We start from the raw sequence: 22,777 nt of genomic DNA on the forward strand, positions 1-22,777 counted from the left end.
TGTTGTTTTAGTTTCTCCTTTTTTGTTAAATTTTCACGTTCAATATTAACAATGTAAGTTGATAGTTGATAGTCAACTTAGATAGGAGGGTTTATGTGGGGGGTTGTTGGAAGGTTTAAATGTTTTGGGTGGTCGTTTGGGGGGGGGGGGGGCGGTTGTTAGGAATTAATATCTTGAAGTCCACTTTCCTTGCCTTCTTAGTGAGTGGATAGATTTTATGTTTGGCAAAACTGTTTCATTTACCGCGTGAAATAATTTATTCCAAAATAATACGGAATATATATTCACATGCATATTTGTTATAATTATAGGTAATTCTCTTAGTAATGTTCGCTCCAGTTATAGCAATAGCCTGATGAGGGAGGTAAAACACTTGTTGCTTCGAGAGAAGGTGTAAAGGCAATATAATTCTATTTGAATAATTTCCAGAAGTTACGCAATATAGTTTGAGTGGAGACATTTGATCCAAAAGTAAAGTTGTACCAGGAACGTTTTATTCAAGGGCAAAGCAAAGATACAATATTTGGCCTTGCTGCAGGAGGGGCAGTGCCCGAAGTATTTTTTTCTCCCCCCCCCCTCTCTCTCTCTCTCTCTCTCTCTCTCTCTCTCTCTCTCTCTCTCTCTCTCTCTCTCCTCGTCGAATACAGCTTGTTTTTAACTTTATTCTTGTCCTGTTTTAACACGGTATGAAGCATTTTTGTCTTGTCCTGTCCTGCTTTGATTCTGTATTTAGCATTTTTATCCACCCCTAAATCTATTTGTATATTTGTCCCCTGGCATTTATTGTGACACGTCTTTGTTTCTATGCAACATTAGTAGTTTTCACTGACGTGTATTCCAAATGTGCTTTTGTCTCCCTTTTCAACCGATAATGTCATATAGTGTGTGTTGTTTTTAGTTTCTCCTTTTTTTGTTAAATTTTCACGTTCAATATTAACAATGTAAGTTGATAGTTGATAGTCAACTTAGATAGGAGGGTTTATGTGGGGGGTGTTGGAAGGTTTAATGTTTTGGGTGGTCGTTTGGGGGGGGGGGGGGCGGTTGTTAGGAATTAATATCTTGAAGTCCACTTTCCTTGCCTTCTTAGTGAGTGGATAGATTTTATGTTTGGCAAAACTGTTTCATTTACCGCGTGAAATAATTTATTCCAAATAATACGGAATATATATTCACATGCATATTTGTTATAATTATAGGTAATTCTCTTAGTAATGTTCGCTCCAGTTATAGCAATAGCCTGATGAGGGAGGTAAACACTTGTTGCTTCGAGAGAAGGTGTAAAGGCAATATAATTCTATTTGAATAATTTCCAGAAGTTACGCAATATAGTTTGAGTGGAGACATTTGATCCAAAAGTAAAGTTGTACCAGGAACGTTTTATTCAAGGGCAAAGCAAAGATACAATATTTGGCCTTGCTGCAGGAGGGGCAGTGCCCGAAGTATTTTTTTCTCCCCCCCCCCCTCTCTCTCTCTCTCTCTCTCTCTCTCTCTCTCTCTCTCTCTCTCTCTCTCTCTCTCTCTCGTCGAATACAGCTTGTTTTTAACTTTATTCTTGTCCTGTTTTAACACGGTATGAAGCATTTTTGTCTTGTCCTGTCCTGCTTTGATTCTGTATTTAGCATTTTTATCCACCCCTAAATCTATTTGTATATTTGTCCCCTGGCATTTATTGTGACACGTCTTTGTTTCTATGCAACATTAGTAGTTTTCACTGACGTGTATTCCAAATGTGCTTTTGTCTCCCTTTTCAACCGATAATGTCATATAGTGTGTGTTGTTTTAGTTTCTCCTTTTTTGTTAAATTTTCACGTTCAATATTAACAATGTAAGTTGATAGTTGATAGTCAACTTAGATAGGAGGGTTTATGTGGGGGGTGTTGGAAGGTTTAAATGTTTTGGGTGGTCGTTTGGGGGGGGGGGGCGGTTGTTAGGAATTAATATCTTGAAGTCCACTTTCCTTGCCTTCTTAGTGAGTGGATAGATTTTATGTTTGGCAAAACTGTTTCATTTACCGCGTGAAATAATTTATTCCAAATAATACGGAATATATATTCACATGCATATTTGTTATAATTATAGGTAATTCTCTTAGTAATGTTCGCTCCAGTTATAGCAATAGCCTGATGAGGGAGGTAAACACTTGTTGCTTCAAGAGAAGGTGTAAAGGCAATATAATTCTATTTGAATAATTTCCAGAAGTTACGCAATATAGTTTGAGTGGAGACATTTGATCCAAAAGTAAAGTTGTACCAGGAACGTTTTATTCAAGGGCAAAGCAAAGATACAATATTTGGCCTTGCTGCAGGAGGGGCAGTGCCCGAAGTATTTTTTTCTCCCCCCCCCCCCTCTCTCTCTCTCTCTCTCTCTCTCTCTCTCTCTCTCTCTCTCTCTCTCTCTCTCTCTCTCTCGTCGAATACAGCTTGTTTTTAACTTTATTCTTGTCCTGTTTTAACACGGTATGAAGCATTTTTGTCTTGTCCTGTCCTGCTTTGATTCTGTATTTAGCATTTTTATCCACCCCCTAAATCTATTTGTATATTTGTCCCCTGGCATTTATTGTGACACGTCTTTGTTTCTATGCAACATTAGTAGTTTTCACTGACGTGTATTCCAAATGTGCTTTTGTCTCCCTTTTCAACCGATAATGTCATATTTCTTTCATTTCCCTCTTCTTGCATTTTTAGGACTAACCACCGGTTGTCTGTAATGCATCTGTGTTTGTTGGCTTTAGCCTGTTTCTCTATTCGTTTTTACTGGACTTAAATCCCAGCCTCCTTCACATTATAGCTATTAATATTAGTTTTTGGGATAGTTTTGTGCAAAAACATTCTATTGTTAACAACATATGCTATGTAGGCTTATTACTTCATCATGGTGATTTGCTTTTGATGCACATTTGTGCATTTCTTGGGTAGCGTTTTCTTGACTTGCAAACTTAAATGTAAATGTATATATAATAAAACCAATGTAGTTTTATTGACAAATACCAAAAATTAACAAAACCAAAAATTAACAAAGCTCTTTGATTATACAGAATATTCACATTTGTTTCATAATATCATTTGCATGTCCTTTCACTGATTCATAATATCATTTGCATATGTCCTTTCACTGATTATGGTTTTAAAAAGATTTATGTTTCATAATATCATTTGCAAGTCCTTCCACTGATTATGGTTTTAAAAAGATTTATTACAGTATTTGCATATAATAAGCGTGTTCACTAAGTGCTATTTCCTCTTCTTTTGCAGGTAATCATCATTAGTGAGTGTAGTGAAAATATATACCAAGAAGATGGCGGAGTGAGACAAGAGGATCGCCGATAACGAAGAATCGCCGATAACGAAGAAACAACTCCAGTCGCTGGTAATCCAGGGCGAACTGACTTTATATCTGGACCCATAAATGTACAAAATCATAAAATACATAAATTGATATTTTTAATTTTTTTTTTTTTTTTTTTTAGCGGAAGCAGCAATTCCTGGCAAATGTGCTATTATAAAATAAAAGGGAAAAAATAAATGTAATAGTGAATATTGATTTTATTAATACCCAAAACAGTATATCCAAATTTAATTTACATTGTATTCAAACCATTATTAATACCCAAAACAGTATATCCAAATTTAATTTACATTGTATTCAAACCATTAATGTACAAAGGCATCCATATCCGTGTAATGACTGGGCAAAATTGTACCATGTAGAATATTTCTTCCAATTTTGGGAGATAGGTTTCTTTGACCTTTCTACCAGAAGGGCACGTAGGTCATCAACCCTCTCCCCTTCGGATAGTTCTTTTTAAATCCTCTTCGACACCTGTCCGCAACTCAGCTTTCCTCTGTATGCTCCGGCTACCTGCAAGTACCAACACTATCCTATGAATCATATCAAGGTTTTCTTTGACCTTTCTACCAGAAGGGCACGTAGGTCATCAACCCTCTCCCCTTCGGATAGTTCTTTTTAAATCCTCTTCGACACCTGTCCGCAACTCACCTTTCCTCTGTATGCTCCGGCTACCTGCAAGTACCAACACTATCCTATGAATCATATCAAGGCAGGTGTTGTATTGCTCTTGCCACCCCCGTAACTGCCAAAATGTGACAAATTATTTAATATAAATTCCTACTGCTTATAACATGATATAATTTTAATATGGTACACAATTCCAAAAATACATTAACATGACAGTGGATATTTATATTAAGGTCTAGATGGGATAACACTACTGCTCGAACAATATAAATTATTAATAACATATAAGGGTGTTTAAAACTTTAGATAAAAAAACTGAATGCTGACTGTGGTACGCAGGCCAAGACAGGCCTGTTTACAGGCTGTAACAAATGATGTCCCCCAATCACAGAACTAAATTTTCGATACCATATTTCTATTAGGCTCAAATAGGGAATAAGAAGGTGACTGTCGTACTACATGTTGGCCAGTTTTTACAAAATGGGAAATATCGATGTTGTCTTCATTCACAATTACTCCAGGAAAAGAAAACCAAGGATTTTCAAGCAAGTGTGAGACCACATACAACTCATCCATTAGGAAGAGGGGTTTTGGATACATAACAAATATGAGTACTACGGACATCATTCAGAAAAATAATTACATGAGAGAGCGCCTTTGACTTTTGGCAAAAGACCCGATGTCTCTACCATCTTTTTTTTTTTAACTGGAAATAAGCAATATGAAAGACTTGGAATATAGATGTCAAAACTGGATAGCAAACTTTTATGATATTAAAAACCAAATTGAACTACCGTAAATGATACAACTAAAGACTGGAACAAATCAGTAGAAATAGTAGAACAACAACGGGAACCAAACTGCTAATTGGAGGATGTGATCAACTTGAACATGTCCACTTAGACCACCAGGCACAAAGGAGACAAGCAACTCATGAGATTCACAAGAAATATCAACAAAGGAAGCTACTTTGCAAGTATACTAGCAAGTAAGTTTGCAAACTCTGGCACAAATGAGGACTCCTGATGGAGGAAGGGTATATACCAAAACATCATATAAATATAAGATTTTCCCAATGATTATTTCATGAAGTACTTCAGGAAGAGGGACAAATTGCAAGTTTATGTATGATGAAAGACCACAATTTAGGGAGCAAAGCTTTTGTAAAAATAATTAGAAGCGATTTAATCAGAGGCCTAAGTGACACGAAAATGAAAATTGAATCAAATAAAAAAGGGGAAAAAGCCGTGGGTGATATGTGCATGACATGTATATCCTGGCATAATTAAGAAAATAGTAGATGGATCTTTTTATAGCCAAAGTGAAAGGGACTAATGATAAGTGATATAGAGAAGCTATGACACATTTTGTTGAAAGAAGTTATGAGAATGCATATACAGGTATATAAATGCCATAGAGAGGCCAAGCGATTTTTGCCTTTCAAGAAACAAAGAATTTAGGTGCAAGCACAAATCCCACAAAAAGGAAACGAAACCACTTTGGATAAAGATGGAATTAAAGGCACAAGAATACAAGGTCACCAGACAGAGCAAAGCTAGAGGGGAAGAGAGAAAAAAAACATGAAATACAGCACACCAGTATTTTTATTTGAAAGAGCGTGTCCAGAACTTAATAGCAGGACACTTACAGAGAAGAACGGTGTGAGTAGGCAGGTGTTATTAGGGGACAATAAGAGGTAATTGGGAGGGACTTCTGAAGGGAGAGGGAGAGTAAAGTAAGGATGGGAGAACAGAGAGATGGAATTGTTAAAAATAAAAATAAACAAACCAGGAATATTCACGAAACAATTGAACCTATATTAGGTATTTGGAGGAAATATTTAATATCAGAGAAGCTTACATAGAAGTAGGGGTCTGGAAAAGGTGAGAACTAACCTAACAGGCAGGTTTTAACAAACCATATTCAAACTATATGAACAAAGACTGAAGCGGATTATTGATACAAGTGTATGACCTGCTAAGATAAATAACAGAAGAGATGAAAAATATAAAAATAAACACTAAGAAGCCCTTTGTAATGATCAACTAACTGAAGAAATTACATGGCAAAATAAGGACCATTCCTCAGCGAAGAAGAGTCAAGACCAGATCCGTTACTATCTAAAAGGAGCAAATACGTCGGATTATGCATCATGAACAATAAATACCAGATGAACTGGAATAGAGATCAAGAAATCTCAGGGGAACAGAATGAGAATGGAGTAACTGCAATACACACAATATGCTTGGTCAAATTATAAAGACTGGAGTGAAATATTATTATAGATGGACAGTCCAATAAACAGAGTGACTTGCCAAAAAACTTTATCATTATCACAAACAGTTTAAAATTAAAATTAATGGAGGCAAAACTATATAAAATGCCAAGGGAAATATATAAGATTATATAAAAAAAAGTGAAAATGAAATGCTAAGACAAGAAAAACGAAGTGAGAGAATTGATAAAACAAAAGAGTACCACCATGAAAATTACAATTTGGAAGAAAAGTGTATAAAATTATGGGGAAAGTAGAAGAAATTAGGTATTGTGGGAAACTAGTAGTGGGTAACATGACATATACAGAGAGTAAATAGTACAGCTTTTTGGGGACTCTCAGAAATCGATGTGTACCCATAAAAAACAAGATACATGTTACTAAGAATAAGAAACAGAGACTAATAAAACCAAAATGAGCGATGAATAAGGACTTAAGAGCAATTTTATGTCACTACAGTATAAGAAAATTCTTCAATTTAGAAGACTGAAATCAGAAGACAAAATAGAAAGGGAGGTCAGGGAAAGAGAGCTAGATGTAGTTATTGAGAACGAATTAGAATTTATAATGAGTTGCATAAAAACAACAGTAAACAACAGAATAGAGAGAAACTATTGGAGTATAAATATGATATTTTCATAATAAAATCAATTTTTGAACATACTTACCTGGTAGTTATACAGTATATATAGCTTAGTCCCTGACGTCAAGGCAGAAATTTCAAAACTCACGGCAATCGCCGATTGGGTAGCCAGGTGTACCACCAGCACGCCCTCTACCCAGGTACCTGGAACCATTCCAGTCATTCCTCAGATCTTCCATGCCCTTAGGTCTCTAGAGGGGAAGAGGGTGGGAATTAAATTATATATAACTACCAGGTAAGTATGTTAAAAAATTTATTTTATTATGAAAATATAATTTTTAAACATCTGACTTACCTGGTAGTTATATATATAGCTGACTGACACCTTTGGTGGAGGGTCAGAGACAGCCAACATTGTTGGAATTTACTTAAGAGTTAATAAACAAGCTTAAGGGTTCGTACCTGATACGGAAGCTAACTTCAATGAATTCCGGCCTAATTATGTCCGCTTTCCTTACGAGATCCAGCGATCCACCCAGGGAGCTGAAGACCTCTAGGAGCTGTCAAACCGGTGTAAAAACCTCTAAGTGACAGGACCTCCTCCAATACACTTGTTCTGGGCACTCTCAAGGAACAAATTGACCACCTGACTAAAATCAATGATTGTGGAAGACTGTCGTCCAGTCTCCACAAACAACCATAAAAATACAATAGTTCCAAGAGAAGAAAAGGGTATTAGGTAACGGGAATGTAGTGGTAGATCCTTCCCCCACTACTGCACTCGCTGCTACGAATGGTCCCAGTGTAGAGGTCCTCATAAGGAGTCTGGACACATTTCAAATAGTGTGAGGTGAACACAGATTTACTCCTCCAGAAGGTTGTATTCATAATGCTTTGTAAAGACCTATTCTGCTTGAAGGCTACAGAAGTTGCCACAGCTCTAACTTCATGTGTCTTGACCTTCAAAAGCTTGAGTTCTGCCTCACTACAATGTGAATGAGCCTCCCTTATTAAGAGCCTGATGAAGAAGGATAGTGCATTCTTCAACATCTGTAACGAAGTCTTCTTGACCGAGCACCAAAGTGCTTCTGACTTGCCCCATAATTCTTTCATTCTTTCCAGGTAGAACTTCAGGGCTCTTACTGGACACAGGACCTTCTCCAATTCCTCTCCAACCCCATCCAAAAGATTCGGAATCTCAAAACCCTTGGGCCAGGGTTGAGAAGGCCGTTCGTTTTTAGCAAGAAAGCCTAGCTGTAAGGAGCAAATAGCCTAGTATTTCTAAAGCCTACGTTCTTGTTGAAGGCATGAATCTCACTGACCTTTTTAGCTGTCGCCAGACTGACCAAAAAGAGAGTCTTCATGGCGAGGTCCTTAAACGAAGCTGAGTGCAAGGGCTCAAACCTGTCGCTCACTAGGAAATTCAGGACTATATCCAGATTCCATGCTGGCAATTCCTGATGTCATTCCTTAGTTGTTTCAAAGGATTTGAGAAGATCCTGGAGGTCTTTATTATTAGAAAGGTCCAAATTCCTATGCCTGAAGACGGCTGCTAACATGCTCCTGTATCCCTTGATGGTTGAAGTTGAAAACCTACGTTTCCTTCTAAGGTATAACAGGAAGTCAGCAATCTGAGTCATAGAGGTACTGGAAGAGGAAAGAGAGTTGACTCTGCACCATTCTCTAAAAACCTCCCACTTGGATTGGTAAACCTTGATGGTAGAAGACCTCCTTGCTCTTGCAATCGCCCTAGCTGCCTCCTTCGAAAAACCTCTACCTCTTGTGAGTTTTTCGATAGTCTGAAAGCAGTTAGATGTAGAACTTGGAGGTTTTAATGGTACCTTTCCAAGTGGGGTTGTTTGAGTAGATCTACTCTTAATGGGAGGCTTCTCGGGGTGTCCACCATCCATTCTAGAACCTCTGTGAACCACTCTCTTGTGGGCCAAAAGGGGGCCACTAGAGTCAATCTGGTTCCCTCGTGTGACACGATTTTTGCATTACTTTGTGCACAATCTTGAACGGAGGGAATGCGTACACATCCAGGTGGGACCAGTCTAATAGGAAAGCGTCGATGTGGATTGCTTAGAGATCTGGCACTGGGGAGCAGTATGTCTCCAATCTCTTCGTCTTCGAGGTTGCGAACAGGTCTATACAAGGACGGCCCCAAATCCGCCACAGGTTCTTGCATACCTCCTGATGAAGTGTACATTCTGTGGACAAAACTTGACCTCTCCTGCTGAGACTGTCTGCCATCACGTTCCTTTCCCCTTGAATAAACCTTGTTACAAGGGTTACATTCTTCTCTTTTGCCCAATAAAGAAGTTCTCTCGCAGTCTCGTAAAGGGACCTCGATTGGGTTCCGCCTTGTTTGGCTATGTAGGCCAACGCTGTAGTGTTGTCGGCGTTGACCTGCACCACTCTGTTCAGGACTAACCCTTCGAAGCCTTTGAGGGCCAACAGGACTGCCAACAGTTCCTTCTGGTTTATGTGGAGGAACTCCTGATCTTTTGTCCCGGAACCCGAGATCTCCAACTCACCCAGTGTTGCTCCCCACCCCGAGTCCGAGGCGTAGGAACACAACACAAGGTCTGGGTTCCTCTGTTCCGGGAGAGACCTTCTTGAAGTCTGACTGGGTCGTTCCACCACTGAAGGCAACTTTTTATGGATTCTGTAATGGGGATACATTTTGTCACTAGTTCCTTTCTCTTGTCCCAATGTCGATTGAGGTGGAACTGAAGAGGGCGAAGATTCAGTCTTCCCAGGGTGACAAACTGCTCCAACGAGGAGAGGGTTCCGAGAAGACTCATCCACTCTCTAACAGAACACTTCCGTTTCTCTAGAAAGTAATGAAGCTTCAACAGGGCTTGCTACGTCCTTGAGGCAGACGGAAAAGCCTGAAAAACTTGACTCGAATCTCCATCCCCAAAAAAAGGATCTCTTGGGATGGTGTTAGTTGAGACTTGTCTCTGTTTATCAGAAGACCCAGTTCTTCTGATAACCTCAACGTCATCTGCAGATCCTCCAGACAGCGATTGTAGGAATGAGCTCTGAGTAACCAGTCTTCCAGATACAGGGAGGCTCTGATACCTCTTGAATGCAGCATGCCCACTACATTTGACATCAGCTTCGTAAATATTTGAGGGGCGGTGCTGAGGCCGAAATAAAGAGCCCAAAACTGGAAAACTTCCTCCTTGTACATGAACCTCAGATATTGCTTGAAGTTCGGATGGATGGGGATGTGGAAGTAAGCATCCTGGAGGTCTAAAGAGACCATCCAGTCGTCCTTTCTTACTGCTGCTTGGACTGATTTCGATGTCTCCAAGGAGAACTTTGTCTTCTGAACGAAGGCGTTGAAAGCACTTACATCCAGGACTGGTCTCCATCCCTCCGAGTTCTTGGGAACCAGGAATAAGCAGTTGTAGAAACCTGGTGACCGCAAATCTCGCACCCTCTCTATTGCCTCCTTCTCCAATAAGAGAGACATTTGATGTTGCATAGCCTATATTTTTGACTCCTCTCTGTATCTGGCAGAGAGATCTATCGGAGTTACTACTAAAGGGGGTTTCCCTAGAAAAGGAATTTTGTATCCCTCCTTTAGTAACTGTACACACCAAAAGTCTGCTCCTCTCCTCTCCCAAGCTCGCCAAAAGTTGTTTAGTCTGGCTCCTACTGCTGTCTGAAGGCGAATGCAGTCAGACTCTGCTTCTCCCTGGTTTCGATCCTCTTCTCTTTGCTCTCCTTCCCTAGGGTCTGGTACTACCCCTGCTGAAAGTTTTCCCTCGAAAGGGCTGCGAAAACTGAGGGAATGGAGCTTCTTCCTTAGGTTTGTGGCTTGAGAAGGAAGTAGGCAGAACCTTCTTTGCTGTTTTAGACACCAAATCCTGTGTGGCCTTTTGGGCTAAAGCGGAAGAGACCTCTCTGACCAACTCTTGAGGGAAAAGGAAGGAAGAAAGAGGTGCGTACAGCAATTCCGACCTTTGTATGGGTGTAACCCCATTAGACAAAAAAAAAAAAGCACATTTGGGCTCTTTTCTTAAGAACAACTGCCGAAAGAGGGCCAACAACACATTGGATCCGTCTCTTAAGTCTTTGTCCATGCCAGACATAATGTGGATGAGGCTTTCAAGTGTCCACATCCTTCAAAGCATAAACCTTTTTTCCCAAAGCTCCCAGAGTCTAGTCAAGGAAATTGAACACCTAGAAAGCTCTAAACACGCCTTTTAGAAGATGATCAAGCTCCGACGTTGACGAGAGCATTTTGGTTCTTCTCATGGCTGTCCGACGAGGGGCGTCCACCAGACTCGAAAAGTCTCCTTGGGCAGAGGCAGGAACTCCCAAGCCGACAACTTCTCCAGTCTCGTACCAAACGCTAGATTTGGAAGCCAATCTGGCCGGGGTTAAAGAAAAAAAGTCTTTCCCTGGTCTTTCTTGGATTGCATCCAGTCCCCCATCCTTCTCAAGACTCTCTTAGATGAGCGAGACAACACCATCTTTGTGAACAGAGACTCCTTCGACACCTTCCCAAGCGTTAACTCTAAAGGCTCGGAACGAGGAGCAGCAGGAACAAAATAATTAGGAAACTCTTCGGTAAAAACTCTCATAAGCTTCTTTAAATCCACCGAAGGATGAAGGGTCTTACGATCTTCTAGTTCCGAGACTACTTCTTCTTCTAAATGATCACTAGGGGAAAGGTGACCATCGATCCCTTCCTTCAACAGGTCTCTAATCAAGGTAGAGACGTCCTGTTTCCTAGGAGTCAACTCCTTAAGATCCTGACTTCTGGCGTCAAGGGGTCCAAAATCATGATGCCTGGCATCACGTTTTTCCAACGCTCGACGCTCCGAACTATGAAGTTTGCGATTTTGACGCTCGGAACTAGGACGTTCACGATCTCGATGCTCGGTTTCACGACGTCCGAGGCTCTTACGCTCGGCGTCCCGACGTCCAACTCCTTGACGCTCAGCGTCATGCTTACCAGTCTCTCGATGCTTAGCATGATGTTCCTCCTTACGACACTTGGCATCATGGCTACCAGGCTCCCGACGCTTGGTAAGGTGCTCTTCATCAAGAACCTCTCGACTCTCAGCTTTCTGATGCTTCGCATCAAGGTGTGAAGAATCCTGATGCTCGGCGTCTTGGTGAGCCCCTCTCTTCTTGTCCACAGGCTGATAGACTTGCATGAGGGAAGAGAGTTTCTGCTGCATATCTTGCAGTATACTTAGATTAGGATCAAGTTCTTCTTGTGGCAAAAAGGAGACGGTTGCTTCTTCAACAAGATCGCTTTCTACGTCGCTCAAGGAAAGCGCAGAGCGTCCAGGGGACGAAAACATTGTCTTGCAACTGGTGGGACTGGACGCTTGACAGCTTCCGACTGCTCCAATGGCTGCAACCTGGAGCCTGAGGCGTCATGACACGACGCTGTTCGACAAAGGCAATCTTCCTCTTGAGAGGTCTCGATGCGAGACGCCAGCCCCGTCTGGGCGCTGCGTCATCCGATGAGGACGAAAACACTTTCACCTCGCCCTTCCCATGGCGAGGGCGAGCGTCCTGTGAAGCGTCAACAGGTACGCTCGAGGGGACGACTGCTCGGGCACAATCGCCTCTCGTATCATTTCGCCTGTCAACATTTCTTCTCCCAGCGGTTGGGGAGCTTGGAAGAGGAGGTCTATGGCTAGGAGAACGACAGGTCCAAGCAGATGCACCCTCCACTGCACTGATTAAATTCACTGAACCTTTAGCACTGACACTAGCACCCTTTAACTCTTAAACGTCAGACATTAACTTGGTCCTGTCCGCTACAAGCGACTCCACTCTAACGTCCAGGGCTTGAACGGCCACCATCATGTCCTTTAGAGTTGGTTCATCAGGAGTAACTGTAGTGGGATCTGGAACTACCACTACAGGGGAAGGATCAATAGGTTCGTTGACATGGGGAGGGGAACAATCTCTAGAAGAATGAGATAAACTCTTACTCTTTCTAATCCTATCCCTCTGAAGCTTACAAGTATAGCGGTCATACTCCAACCACTCACACTCAGACAAAATAACACATTCATCGCAACAATCAACCAACTCACAAACTTTACCTCTACATTTCACACGAATGGAGTGGGGATCAACAGAGGCTTTGGCAAGCCGGGTCTTACAACCTTTCACACACCTTCTAATAGTTGAAGAAGAGTCAGACATTATGAATATTTTAAAGAGAGATCATGCAAGCAAGGGTCTAAGCAACAAAATCTAATCGTGGTTCAACAAAATCCAAACAGACGAAAGCCAAAGCCAAATTGTACATCACCAAGATAACTGCAATTATACACAGGATACAAGTGAAAAATCCAACTATGTCGCTGGTGAGGCGGCAGAGAAGATCTGAGGAATGACTGGAATGGTTCCAGGTACCTGGGTAGAGGGCGCACTGGTGGTACACCTGACTACCCAATCGGCGATTGCCACGAGTTTTTAAATTTCTGCCGTGACGTCAGGGACTAAGCTATATATATATAACTACCAGGTAAGTCAGATGTTTAAAAAGTAGTATAATCATAAAAATAAGATAGGAATTTTATCTATAAACTGAGCAAAAGGAAATAGATAGTGAGGACAAAAGATGAGGGACTTTCATAAACATTATGAAGCTTTGAAAAAAAGTAAAAATTATATTTTCATAATAAAATAAATTTTTGAACATACATACCTGCTGGTTATATAAAAATGGCTTTAGTCCCTGACGACTGGCAGAAATGAAAAAAACACGCGGCAATCGCAGATAGAGTTGCCAGATGTACACTAGCGCCCTCACGGGAGATAGGCCGAACTATTCCATCCATCACCAGATCTCCCATACCCATAGGTCTCTAGAGGGGAGGAGGGTGGGATTACTGTATAAGTTATATAACCAGAGATTAAGTATGTTCAAAAATTTATTTTATTATGAAAATATAATTTTTAAACATTAAACTTACCCGCTGGTTATATAAAAATGGCTGATTGACACCCTTGGTGGAGGTCAGAGACAGCAACATTGTTGGAAAATCATTTAAGAGTTAAATAAAACAAGCTTAAGGATTCTTACCTGTTAAGGAAGCTGACTTTAATGATTCTCTGCCTCATTATGTCTGCTATCCTTATGAGATCCAGCAGTCCACCCAGGGGGCTGAAGATCTCTAGGAGCTGTCAAACGGGTTATAACCTCTATGCTGACAGGACCTCAACTAATACCCTTGTTCCGTGGGCTCTCAAGGAACAAAATGACCACCTGACTAAATCAAAGATTGCGGGAGACTGTCGACCAATCTCCACATACAACCATAAAAATATATACAAGTTCCAAGAGGAGAAAAAGGGTACTAGGGATTCGGGGAGCGTAGTAGTGGATCCTTCACCTACTACTGCATTCGCTGCTACGAATAGTCCCAAAGTATAGCGGTCCTCATAAAGAGTCTGGACACGTTTCAAATAATGTGATGCGAAAACAGATTTACTCCTCCAAAAGGTTGTATCCATGATGCTTTGCAGAGAACGATTTTGTTTAAAAGCTACAGAAGTTGCCCAAGCTCTAACTTCATGAGTCTTTACTTTAAGCAGCTTAAGGTCTGCCTCACCATAGTGTGTGTGTGAGCCTCTCTAATTGAAAGTCTTATAAAAAAAAAGATAAGGCGTTTTTAGACATAGGTAACGCAGGCTTCTTGACTGCACACCAAAGAGCTTCTGAATTGCCTCTTAGATCTTTAGTTATGTCTAGATAGAACTTCAGTGCTCTAACAGGACACAGAACTTTCTCCAACTCTTCACCCACCATATCAGAGAGATTAGCAATCTCGAAAGATTTAGGCCATGGATGAAAAGAACGTTCGTTTTTGGCTAGAAATTCAAGTTGCAAGGAGCATATGGCTTTCCCATTTCTGAAGCCAATGTTCTTGCTAAAAGCGTGAACTTCACTGACTCTCTTAGCTGTTGCCAGACTTACTAGGAAAAGTCTTTTCAAAATTAGATCTTTGAAAGAAGCAGAGTGTAAAGGCTCAAATCTGTCACTCATGAGGAATTTTAAAACAACATCTAAATTCCAGGCTGGTGATCCCTATTGACGCTTCTTAGAAGTTTCAAAAGATCTGAGAAGATCTTGAAGGTCTTTGTTATTTGAGAGATCTTAATTCCTGTGCCTGAAGACAGCTGCCAGCATACTCCTGTACCCCTTGATGGTCGAGGAGGAAAAGTTGTGCTTTCTTTTAAGCTCTAAGAAGAAATCGGCAATTTGTGTTAGAGGTACTGGATGAAGAAACTGAATTCGCTCTACACCATTCTCTAAAAACCTCCCACTTGGACTGATAAACCTTGATGGTAGAAGTCCTCCTTGCTCTAGCAATAGCCTTGGCTGCCTCCTTCAAAAATCCTCTAAATCTTGCGAGTTTTTTGATAGCCTGAAGGCAGTCAGACGTAGAGCTTGGAGGTTTAGATGGTTTCTTGCCAAGTGAGGTTGTTAAAGGAGATCTATTCTTAATGGCAGGCTTCTTGTAAGGTCCACCATCCATTCCAGTACCTCTGTGAACCAACCTCTTTACGGCCAGAAGGGAGCTACTAGGGTCAACCTAGCTCCCTCGTGAGACACGAACTTTTGTAACACCTTGTACAGCACTTTGAATGGTGGGAATGTGTACACATCCAGGTGAGACCAATCCATCAGGAACGCGCGTTTGTGTGTGTCGCTTCGAGGTCCGAAACTGGTGAGCAATATGTCTCCAGCCTTTTTGTTTTTGAGGTCGCAAACAGGTCTATGAGTGGGCGACCCCAAATCTGCCACAGTTTCTAGCATACGTCCAGATGCAACGTCCACTCCGTGGGAAGAACTTGATTCCTCCTACTGAGGCTGTCTGCCATCACGTTCTTCTCTCCTTGTATGAATCTCGTCAATAAGGATATCTTTCTTTCTTTAGCCCACACGAGAAGAGTCCTTGCTATTTTGTAAAGCGACCTTGAGTGAGTGCCGCCTTGTTTCGCTATGTAAGCCAATGCTGTGGTGTTGTCGGCATTGACTTGTACTACTTTGTTTAAAACTAACTTCTCAAAACCTTTGAGGGCCAACAGGACTGCCAACAGCTCCTTTTGATTGATGTGGAGGCTTCCTTGTTCCCTTGTCCACAGACCTGAGATCTCTGACTTTCCCAGTGTTGCTCCCCACCCCCAGTCCGAGGCGTCGGAAAACAACACAAGGTCTGTGTTCTTTTACTCCAACAAGAGACCTTTCTGAAGTCTGTTTAGGTTGTTCCACCACTGAGGGCACTTTCTTATGGGTTACTTAAGGGGAATGCTTTCCTTGTCGAGGCTGTCCTCTTTTTTCCAATGGTAATTGAGATGGAACTGAAGGGCACGTAGGTTTAGTCTCCCCAGAGGCACAAACTGTTCCAGTGAAGACAGGGTTCCCAGGAGACGCATCCCCTCTCTTACTGAACAGACATCTTTCTTTAGAAAAGCACAAAGTTTTAGGAGAGCTAGTTGTATCCTTGCAGGTGACAGAAAAGCCTGAAAAGCCAGACTCTGAATCTCCATCCCTAAATAGAGAATCTTCTGGGATGGAATCAATTGGGACTTCTCTGAGCTCACAAGAAGTCCTGGCTCTTCTGACAGACTCATTGTCAGATGTAGATCCTCCAGACAGCGATTGAAAGAGGGGGGCTCTTAGGAGCCAATCGTCCAAGTACAAAGAGGCTCTGATGCCTCTTGAATGGAGCACACTCGCCACATTCAACATGATCTTTGTGAAGACTGGAGGGGCGGTGTTGAGGCAGAAACACAAGGCCCGAAACTGGAAGACCTCCTTCCTGTACACGACCCTCAGGTAACGTTTGCAACTTGGATGGATCGAGCCATGAAAGTAAGCGTCCTGGAGGTCTAATGAGACCATCCAGTCGCCCTTCTTTACTGCTGCAAGCACAGTCTTCCGAGTCTCCATAGAGAACTTTGTCGTCTGGATGTAGCTGTTGAGGATACTTACGTCCAGGACTGGTCTCCCTTCCCCCCTGAGTTCTTGGGAACCAGGAATAAGCGGTTGTAAAAACCTGGTGATTCTAAGTCCCGCACCCTCTCTATTGCCTTCTTTCCTAGCAAGAGAGACATTTGAAGCTCCATGGCCTGCTTCTTTGATTCCTCCTTGTATCTGGGAGAGAGATCCTCAGGGTCTATAACTAACGGAGGTTTCGAGATGAATGGGACCTTGTAACCCTCCTTTAAAACAAGAACGGACCAAGGGACTGCTCCCCTTCTTTCCCAGGCTTGCCAGAAGTTATTTAGCCTGGCCCCCACTGCTGTCTGAAGGCGAAGGCAGTCAGACTCTGCTTTGGCCAAATCTAGACCCTCTCCTAGACCTTCTCCCATCGGGTCTGAAGCTACCCCTACCAACAGACTTTCCACGAAATGGCTGTGAAGCTTGAGGAAAGGAAGTATCCTCCTTCAGTCTACGGGCGGAGAAGGAAGTTGGAAGAACCTTCCTTGCTGTCTTGGAGACTAAGTCATGAGTAGCCTTCTGGGTTAAGGCAGCGGCAACTTCCTTCACTAGCTCCTGAGGGAATACAGAAGGAGAAAGAGGCGCATAGAGCAATTCTGACCTCTGGAACGGAGTGAGCCCCATGGAGAGAAAAGAGCACATAGTTGCCCTCTTCTTAACGACCCCTGCTGTGAACAGGGCTGCTAACTCATTCGAGCCATCTCTAACTGCTTTATCTATGCATGACATTACATGTATAAAGTTACCAGTTTCATAATCCTTCATTGCAGAAACTTTCTTCCCCAAGGCTCCAAGAGACCAATCAAGAAAGTTGAACACTTCGAATGCTCTGTAGATGCCTTTGAGGAGATTATCAAACTCAGACATACACCATAAGATTTTAGTCCTTCTCATAGCCAAACGACGAGAAGAATCCACTAGACTCGAGAAGGCGCCTTGGGCAGAGGCAGGAACTCCCAAGCCGAGGACTTCTGTTTCGTACCAAATGCTAGACTTGGAAGCTAATCTGGCCGGGGGAAAAGCGAAGCCTGTTTTGCCTAGAACTTTTTTAGATTGCATCCAAACACCCATTAATTTAAATGCTCTCTTTGAAGAACGAGAGAGTACCATCTTAGTAAAAATCGATGCTCTTGCTGTTTTTCCTAAGGTAAACTCCAAAGGAGGTGAACGTGGGGCTACGGGAGCAAAGTGATCCGGAAATAATTCCATAAAGACCAACATAATCTTTTTGAGGTCAACAGAGTGTTGAGGTGTCTTATTCTCTTCTTCCTCCGAAACAACATCCATAGGCTCATCCGGAGAGAAATGATCATCCGGTTCTTCTTCCGTAAGAATTCCAGCTGCAGTAGCAGTGTTCTGTTCAGAAAGGTGCCGCTTGCGAACATAAGCATCAGCACTGCGGTGCACGCGATCAAGCCGTTTGGTATGCGTTCGACGTCACGTCCGACTGCATGTCGGACAGTATCTGACTGACGTTGGATGTCACGGTTTAATTGACGTTCGACGTCACGAGGTTGTCATTCGACGTCACGAGGTTGTCATTCGACGTCACGAGGTTGTCATTCGACGTCACGAGGTTGTCATTCGACGTCACATTCAGCTTGACGCCCGGCATCACGCTTAGCTGCCTGGTGATCGTCGCCGTGCTTGTAAGGCTGACACTCGACGTCACGCTTGGTCGCTTGACGTTTGGTGACAAGAGAAGCAGGAACTCGATGGGATATAGAAGCCTTATCATGCTGTTCAACATTGCGTTTGCTGGTAGGACGCCTGTGCGACAACGCGTCATGATCGGAATCATGATGAACCACCGCTTTGTTAACAGCAGGCTGATAAGACTGCATAAAACATGAGAGCTGTTACTTCATGTCTAGCAGCATAGACCAATTAGGATCAATATTAGGTGACACAGGCGAAGAAACTTCGATCGCGATCTCGCCTTCCTTATCCCTTACATAAAGCTCCGCATTTTCAGGAGACGGAAACCAGTCTGGCGGTAGCGGCGGTGCATGTACCGTAACACCAGACTCAGGAACAAGATCCATATCAGTCTGACATCCTGTGAGGACGTTTCGCAGGAGAACCTTCGACAGATGACTGAAAACACTCTGGAGTGTCCCAATGGCTACAACCAGGCGCTTGCGGTGACGAATCACGCCGCTGAGCCACTGCATCCGCTTTTCTCTTAAGAGGTCTGGAAGCATGACGCCAGACCTTGCTGTGCGTAGCCTCATCCGAAGATGAAGATAATAAACTAACCTAAACTTTCCTGTGGTGAAGGTGAGCGACCTGCGATGCGACAACAGGTACGCTCGAGGGGACGTCTGCGCGAGCGATGACGCCTCTTGTTCCCTTTTGCCAATCGACATTACTTCTCCCATGGGTTCGGGAGCTTGAAAGAGGTCTAAGGCTAGATGAACGACAGGTTCGCGCAGACGCACCCTCCACATCACTGAACACATTAATTGCACTTTTAACACTAACACTTTCAAGTTGTTTAACGTTGGACATGAGTTGGTTTTTGTCCGCCGCGAGCGATTCTAGCCTTATGCCAAGAGCTTGAATCACGGTCAGCATATCTTTCATTGTAGGTTCAGATGAAACAGTATTAGGGACTGGATCTACCACTACAAGGGAAGGATTAGATTCAATGATATTAGAAGTAGATAAATCTCTAGATCGAGAAGAACTACGCCTAACTCTGTTTCTCTCTAATTTGCGAGAGTAGCGTTCAAAAGCCAGCCACACACTCTCGGACAATGAAATACATTCTTCACATCGATGCCCATATTCACAAATTCTACCTCTACATTTAGAACATTGAATGGGGATCTACAGAGACTTAAGGAAGCCGAGTCTTACACCCTTTCACACACTTCCAATATGAAGGAGAAGGGTCGGCCATATTGAAAAGTTACTAAGAGAGATAAAAAACAAGCAAGGGTCAAAATAATCCAAATCAAAAAAGTATTCAAGAGAATCCGAAAGCGAAATCCAATAATGCGAAAGCCAACAATCAAAAACAATGTACATCACCAAGATAACTGTCCAAAATCCAAGGTGGATAGCGAGTGAATTCCAAACGGTATTGCCAGCAATAGCGGAAGGGAAGATCTGGTGATGGATGGAATAGTTCGGCCTATCTCCCGTGAGGGCGCTAGTGTACACCTGCCAACTCTATCTGTGATTGCCGCGAGTTTTTGAATTTTTGCCGGACGTCAGGGACTAAAGCCATTTTTATATAACCAATAACCAGCGGGTAAGTTTGTTTCAAAGAATAAATTAAAGAAAATTTCAATAAATATCAGAAGTGGCATCGAAAGAAATTCCACAACAGATCATTTTCTTACTGTCAAGGCTATCATAAATTATAAGAACTTGGGGCACCTTTGTGTGCATGGTTTGGACTCTTTAGAAGCTTTGACAAACTTAGAATAGCAGAAGGCATCGAATTTTTATATAAAATAATGGGGGTGTGATAAGAAGCATTATCAGTTTATAAAACTAATGAAAAGGGAAATAATGGTAGTTGAAGAATTTTAACAGGTAAAGCAAGAGTAAACAGGAGATACAAGGGAAAGGTAAGAAAGTCCAATATTTGCAAGTATACTTTGCTCGATAGCCACACACAGTGTGAACACAATGAAGCCCAAAACACCATATAATAAAAAAAGAAGTTGAAATAAAATTACTATTATATGAGGATAGCATTATATCCCCTAACAGCAGAAGGGAGGAAGCTCAAGTTGCAAGAGACCATTCTCAATTAAAGGAAAATTGGACAAAATTAACTCAATATCAAAGTAGTTATTATTAGTTATAACAAATGAAGATGATAAGAAATGGTAAAATACTACGAGTATCAAAGAAGAAATACTCGAGGGATAAAATAAAATGAGATAGGTGACCTTAAACTGAGCAAACAATATATATATTGAGATGAAATGTAATTCAAACCCATAAAAATAACGACAATGGAAATGAAAGAAGACTTACCCTTACAAAATAAGAATGAAAGTATACAGAATTAAGGCAATTCCAGCTATATTGCCAACGTATTAATTTAGGGTAGTTTAAAGAAAAGCAAGAAAAGCAAAATAAAGCAAATGAAAGGGATACAGTACAAAATCATGGGCGCAAGTATAATTTATACCATATTAAAGACTAAAAATAAAATATTTTGTGGTAAGAACTCGTTGAAAAGGTAGTGAGAAAAGTATCAAAAGCCTGGATTAAGTTAATCAACGTAAGTAAGTGGCTGTAAGTGTGTTATGAGAACTTGTAGAAAGGGTGGTGAAAAAAGTGACAAATATCTGGATTAAGTTAAACAACGCAAGTAAGGGGACGTGTGTACGCTGTAATGAGTTATCATTGAAAGAGCTGAAACAAAGTAAGAGAAGGGGCAAAAGCCTGGATTAAGTTAATCAACGTAAGTATGTGGCTATAAGCATGTTGTAGGAAGAACTCGTTGAAAATTTAGAGAAAAAAAGTGGTAAAAAATTTGAATTAAGTTAATTAACGTAGGTAAGGGGTCGTGTGCACGCTCTAGGAAGTTATTATTGAGAAGGCTGTAACAAACTAAGAAAAGTAGCAAAAGCCAGGATTAGGCTATTCAACGTAAGTATGTGGCTAAGACCATGTTGTAGGAAGAACTCGTTCAAAGGGTAGTTAGAAAAGGTGCAAAAACCTGGAATAAGTTAATCAACAAGAGTCAGGGGTCATGCTAATACTGTGAGAAGTTATTATTGAGAGGCCCGTAACCAAGTGAAAAAATGTCAAAAGCCTGGTTTAAGATAATCAATGTAAGTATGTGGCTATGAGCATGTTGTGAGAACTTGCAGAAAGGATACAGTAGTGAGAAAAGAGGTAAAAACCTGGATTAAGTTAATCAAAATAAGGATGTAGCCATGAGCATGTTGTGGGAAGAACTCTTTGAAAGAGTAGTGAGAAAAGTGTAAAAAGCCTGGATCAAGTTAATCAACATAAGTAAGGAGTCGTGTGCACGCTGTAGGATGTTATTATTGGCTGGGCTGTAACAAAGTGAGAGAAGTGGTAAAAGCTTTGATCAAGTTGATTAATGTATGTGACTATGAACACGCTGTAGGAAGAAGTCATTAAAAGGGTAGTAAGAAAAGGTGAAAAAACCTGGATTAAGTTAATCAATGTAAGTACGAGGTCATGTGTATGCTGTGGGAAGTTATTATTGAGAGGACTGTAACAAAGTGAGAAAAGTGTCAAAAGTCTGGATAAAGTTAATCACCGTAAGTATGGGGGTATGAGCACGTCGTGGGATGTACTCGTTGAAAGAGTAGTGAGAGAAAAGTGGCAACTACCTGGTTCTAGTTAATCAACGTAAGTAAAAGGTCATGTGCACGCTGTGGGAAGTTATTATTGAGGGGCTGTAACAAAGTGAGAAAAGTGTCAAAAGCCTGGACTAAATTATTCAAAGTATGTGGCTATGAACATGTGGGAAGAACTCGTTGTAATAGTAAGACAATTTGGCAAATACCTATATCAAGTTCTCCAATGTAAGTATGTGACTATGAGTATGTTGTGGAAAGAACTCGTTGAAAGGGTAGTGAGAAAAGTGGCAAAATCATGGATTAAGTTAGAAAACCTAAGAAAGGGGTCATGTGCACACACAGTAGGAATTATTGAGGGGCTGTAACAAAGTGAGAAAAGTGTCAAAAGCCTGGATTATGTTAATCAACGTAAATATGTGACTATAATCATGTTGTGAGAACTTGTTGAAAGGGTAGTGAGAAAAATGGCTAATATGACAAATTCGAAGATAATTTGTATTTTTCCTAACCATACAAACCTTAGCTATTTACATAGGGTTTCCTTTCGGCGTAGCTGAAATGACGAGCCATAAAGTTTTAACGAGGGTCTAACTACACCGCTCTAGTTAGCGGGGATAGGGGAGTGGTAGCTATCTACCCCT

General features: G+C 41.5%; 1 long non-coding RNA gene across 3 annotated transcripts in view; it reads right to left on the reverse strand.

Moving 5' to 3' along the window:
- Positions 1-3,883: 3,883 nt before the first annotated feature.
- LOC137630144 (uncharacterized) overlaps positions 3,884-22,777 on the reverse strand; it is a 109,265-nt gene continuing 90,371 nt past the window's right edge. For all 3 annotated transcript variants that reach the window (XR_011041676.1, XR_011041674.1, XR_011041675.1), the window contains one exon: positions 3,884-4,020. This is a non-coding gene — a long non-coding RNA (uncharacterized lncRNA). The remainder of the gene's footprint in view (positions 4,021-22,777) is intronic.

This window comes from Palaemon carinicauda, chromosome 38 (genome assembly GCF_036898095.1).
Source record: "Palaemon carinicauda isolate YSFRI2023 chromosome 38, ASM3689809v2, whole genome shotgun sequence".
Taxonomy (NCBI): domain Eukaryota; kingdom Metazoa; phylum Arthropoda; class Malacostraca; order Decapoda; family Palaemonidae; genus Palaemon; species Palaemon carinicauda.